Source organism: Gadus chalcogrammus, chromosome 8, assembly GCF_026213295.1.
Source record: "Gadus chalcogrammus isolate NIFS_2021 chromosome 8, NIFS_Gcha_1.0, whole genome shotgun sequence".
Lineage (NCBI taxonomy): Eukaryota > Metazoa > Chordata > Actinopteri > Gadiformes > Gadidae > Gadus > Gadus chalcogrammus.
Window position 1 is genome coordinate 11820501 of NC_079419.1, and position 5851 is coordinate 11826351.

The following is a 5851-nucleotide window of genomic DNA, read 5'->3' on the forward strand; positions in this document are numbered from 1 at the left end:
AGCCACACGCGCACGGCTGGACACGGTGTGCACGTGAGCGTGTGCATGGGAGCTTGTGCATGGGAGCGTGTGCACGCCAACTGATTAAATGTAGAGATACAGTGATGGATGGTGAGTCTCTCTCTGCCCTCCACACCGCTCCATGCGCTTGCTGCCACACGCACACACGCACACACACACACACACACACACACACACACACAGACACACACACACACACACACACACACACACACACACACACACACACACACACACACACACACACACACACACACACACACACACACACACACACACACACACACAGGAAGAAACTCTGTGTGACGTGCTGGGATGCACACAGACAGGCTGGGGTGCTGAGGATGGCTTGACATTCTGGACAGTGAAAGCTTTAAGGTGTGGGTGTGTGTTAGAGAGAGAGAGAGAGAGAGAGAGAGAGAGAGAGAGAGAGAGCGAGAGAGCGAGAGAGCGAGAGAGAAACAGAGGAAGGAGGGGTGTCCTTGAATGAGGACAGAGGTGTTCTGCTGGATCTAATGTGACGGAAGGAGCGACCGGAACACACACACACACACACACACACACACACACACACACACACACACACACACACACACACACACACACACACGCACGCACGCACGCACGCACGCATGCACACAGACACACACAAAAACGCAGACACACACACAAAACCAGATATGAACGAGTTCATACACTCTGCCTTACCGCCTTACACAATGCTACTTTACTGTAGTGCTGTAGCCTAACTAACATATTCTATACCCTGCCTGCTCTACCATATTCTATACCCTAAACTAACATTTTCTATAACCTAAAGTTTAGGGTATAGAATATGTTAGTTTCGGGCCTAAACGAACATAATCTATGCCCTGCTCTACCATATTCTGTACCCTAAACTAACATATTCTATACCCTAAACTAAGATATTCTATACCCTGCTCTACCATATTCTATACCCTGCTCTACCAGATTCTATACCTTAACCTACCCTACCAGATTCTATACTTTACCCTACCCTACCTTACTCTACTCTACACTATCCAGCTCTACTCTACCCTCTAAAAGCTGAAGTATGTCGAGCAGTTTGTGCCTACTTTTATGTGTGTGCATGTCTGTGTGTGTGTGTGTGTGCCTGTAGCCGTGCATGCTTGTGTTTTTCCATTACCTCGTCATACGTATGGCACATATTGCATTTAAGCATTTTTGTGAGTGCAAATTATCTGAGAATAGGTTTGTTATTGAGCAGGTACTATTCCTGGATTGTGTGTGCGTGTGTGTGTGCGTGCCTGTGTGTGTCTGTGGGGGGGGGGGGGGGGGGGGATTATTCACCTTACTTTCTAGTTATTTCCTTTGCTTTGAAGTCCATTTGGGGGAGTGGGGACCGGAAGGCACGGGCCAGGGTTGTACAAAGAGCGAGGAAGAGAACAATAGACCGAAGTGAGCTCAAGCCTCAGTGCTGCCAAAGCCGCCTACCTCACCTCACCGTCGCCCTCTGCTGGCAGCTGGGGAGAAGAACAGCATATGGCGCGGTTTGTAATTGTGTGGTAACCTAAGATGATCGGAAATGCTGGCTAAACAGATGTCTCCTAGTAGACTTATCCAAAACATTGGCAACCAAAACCACAACAACATCAAACAAGCCAAAAAAGGACGGCATCAGGTGTGTTTACAAGACTGTGTGTGTGTACGTGTGACTGTGTGCGAAAGTAGTGAAATATTTTCACAGTGACATCTGAAATGCTGAATTTGAACATAATAGATGACGTTTTCCATAGAACTAAAAACATTTATATTGAGTGTCTTCTGCGCTCTCTCTCTCTCTCTCTCTCTCTCTCTCTCTCTCTCTCTCTCTCTCTCTCTCTCTCTCTCTCTCTCTCTCTCTCTCTCTCTCTCTCTCTCTCTCCCTCTCTCCCTCTCTCTCTCTCTCTCTCTCTCGCACACACACACACACACACACAGGCCTATTGAGTGGCATCTTCATCACCTCTTTCAAGTGCGGAAAAATGCTTTGATAAGCAAGTGGACTCACGTACACACACACACATACTGCAGTGTTAAATTAGGTCAGCAATGGAGAGTGGGTTTTAATGCTGAGTTACGCGGTCTAAAGCCGATCTGCATATTCATGTGGGCGGTTACACACACGCACGCACACAAACACACACAGACAAAAAAAAACACAAACACACACACACACACAAACCAAACAAGAACATCCACAAGTATAAACATGACAATCCAACGGACGGCAACACATTAAAAGTGTGTTTGTCTGTGTGTGTCGGTGTTGTGTATGTCAGTCAGCTATCACACATACAGAATTGTTTATGTTCACTTCATTAACTTCTGTGTTTTTCAAAACTTGTTTATCCCCCCTCCTCCTCCTCCTCCTCCTCCTCCCCCTCCCCCTCCTCCTCCTCCCCCTCCCCCTCCTCCTCCCCCTAACCCTCCTCCTCCTCTTCCTTGTAATCCTCTTCTTTCTCAACCTGCTTCTCATCTTTCTCCTCCTCCTCCTCCTCCTCCCCACCCTCCTCCTCTCTCTCCCCCTCCTCCTCCCTCTCCCTCTCCCCCTCCTCCTCCCCCACCCCCTCCTCCTCCTCTTCCTTCTAAACCTCTTCTTCGTCAAGCTGCTCCTCATCTTCCTCCCCCACCTCCTCTTCCTCCTCCGTCTGTCTCCTCTCGTAGCGACCACTGACGCCGCTGCCAGCTCGCTCTCTTCCTCCCCAGAGTCAGGTCAGTCTGGTGTCCAACTGACCGGCTTACATCACTAGTCACAAGTTGGGGAGCGAGGCACAGCGGAGGTCCGGTAAACACACAATGTCCAACTGGCTCACGCTTATGAAGACCATGATGACCTCACAGACACACACATACACACACCAGATGCACACACATACACTAAAACAAACATGTACACAACACACACACTCCATGGAGGATCACCATCAGCTAGACTGGAGCCATTTGGTATCTTGCTCAAGGGCACCTTGGTACTTCCTGTGAGTGGCAGCTGAGAAATTGAACCCGCAACTCTCCTGCCTCTTCCATGCGACCGCTTGCAGGCTATTGTGACCGATGAGAACGCATGTGTGCACACGCAAAAACTCACACATTCACATTCACATACTCAAACACACACACAAACAGAAGCACACACACACACACACACACACACACACACACACACACACACACACACACACACACACACACACACACACACACACACACACACACACACACACACACATATAATTGACTGCATAACCTGAAGAGGTGTTCTATAAGTAGTGTGAGGTGCGGACGCGAAAGGTAGGGTGTGTGTGTGTGTGTGTGTGTGTGTGTGTGTGTGTGTGTGTGTGTGTGTGTGTGTGTGTGTGTGTGTGTGTGTGTGTGTGTGTGTGTGTTATGGGTGTGTGTGTGTGTACGTGTGTGTGTGTGTGTGTGTGTGTGGTGGGGATGAAGTGGTGGAGATGGAAGAAATGTTAGGGGGAGGGGGGGGGGGGGGGGGGGTGATAAAGGAGAAGAAACGAAAGCGAAGTCTTTCCCTAAGGATGGTCTTGTCAGAAGCCCCTACTTTGCGTTTCTGACTTTTCTTCGGCGATGAACAACAGTTTCCTCTGACAAAGCATTTTCCTGGGAGGGAGGGGGGAGGGAGCGACGGAGGAATGGGGGAGGGAGGGAGGGAGGGAGGGAGGGAGGGAGGGAGGAAGTAAGGAAGAGGGAGATAGAGGGAGTGATGAAGAGAATAAACGGAAGGAGGGAGGGGGAGAGAGATGGAGGTAGAGAGGAAGAGAAAAAGCGGTACGGGATGGAGCGAAGGGTATAAGGAAATATGAAAGGTGGGAGGGGGGAGGGAGAAAGGGAGGGATGTACAGAGGAAGGAAGGAAGAGAGGTATAGAGGGAGAGAGAGTGATAAGGAATGAAGGCAAAGAGAATAGAGGGAGGGAGGGATGGAGGAAGAGAGGGAGGGATGAAGAGAGGCAGGCAGAGAGAGAGAGAGAGAGAGAGAGAGAGAGAGAGAGAGAGAGAGAGAGAGAGAGAGAGAGAGAGAGAGAGAGAGAGAGAGAGAGAGAGAGCGAGAGAGAGAGAGGGAGAGGGTGATAAGGAATGAAGGCAAAGAGAAGGAGGAGGGAGGAAGGGTGGGAGGAAAGGGGGGAGGGAGGGAGGGGACAAGTCTCAAGAACGTGAGAAACTGACAGCAGGGAACAAAGGCTAGGGAGCCAGTAGAAGCAGACAGAGGACCGTATGGGGGGAGTAAAGGGGTGGGGGGAAGGGGGGAGTCTTTTTGAAAAAAATTATGGCGGGGGAGAAACAGAGAGAAAATGAGCGATGGAAAGAACGAGAAGAATTAGAGACACAGAGAAGAGGTGCACAAATGATAGAGAAATGTGTGTGTGTTTGTGTGTGTGTGTGTGTGCGTGCGTGTGTGTGTGTGTGTTGGGGGACCAACACAGTGGGGTCTGAGCATGTGATTTATTTCAGAATACTAATGTCTCTTTGATCTCCTCTGCTTAAAAAAACACCCTCCTGCACACACACTCTCACACACACACACACACACACACACACACACACACACACACACACACACACACACACACACACACACACACACACACACACACACACACACACACACACACACACACACACACATTTATATGGATGCACTCCCTGAAATAATGCTGTCCCTCACAAATTAGTACGGAACATGGCCCATTTATGCACCGACACGTGCACATTCAAATTCACAATGCTAGATTCACACACACACACACACACACACACACACACACACACACACACACACACACACACACACACACACACACACACACACACACACACACACACACACACACACACGCACACACACACACACACACACACACACACATACACGTACATATACACACACACTCCTGCATCTAATCTACTTTAACTATCATCAAATCCGTAGAGATCCAATTACAAAGATAGAAGGGTATTTGTTTTTCTCTGCACATCCTAAAAGACTAATTAAAGTTTTGTGTAAAGATGGAATTATTTGATATTAAACAAATGTCTTTTCATTTCTCTAATTGCCTCTCGGTTGTTTATTTTAATTTAGACTCCTGTGACTTTGAAGCTATTTCTAGAACGTGTTGATGGCGCCTGACTGTGGGGCAAGTTCAAGAACGAAACACAATGCATAACACTCATTCACCTATAGGCCGAGAGAGAGAGAGAGAGAGAGAGAGAGAGAGAGAGAGAGAGAGAGAGAGAGAGAGAGAGACAGAGGGAGAGAGAGGGAGAGAGCGAGTGAGGGAGAGGGGGGTGAGAGAGAGTGGAGGGAGAGGGGGGGAATGAGAGAAAGAGGGAGATAAAGATATTTAGTATATATATATATATGTATATATTTACATTATATATATATATATCTATAGAGAGAGAGAGAGAGAATATAAAGAGAGAGAGAGAGGATGAAAGAGAGAGTGATAGTTTCTTTCAATAATATTAAGGGAGATGGATAAAGACCTATCCTATCCAAGTCATTGTATAGGCTAGTCTCAGGAAATAGTTTGAATAACTCACCACTTTCCCAACCATTATTGTTGGGAAATAACTAATTGTATTGTATAGTATAACTAATCGTCTTTTCTTTTGTACCTTGCATTCTAGACGTGTATCTTAAAAATTGCATCGTGAGTGGGAGGGAGACAGACCTATACAATAAATTAAACTCGACTGACAATTGTTTACCAGCAACTCCACGTAGCGCGGGCACCCCCATGTGGCCATAACGCTCCACCACATGACCTGTTACCTGTAGTGGGAGGAGCC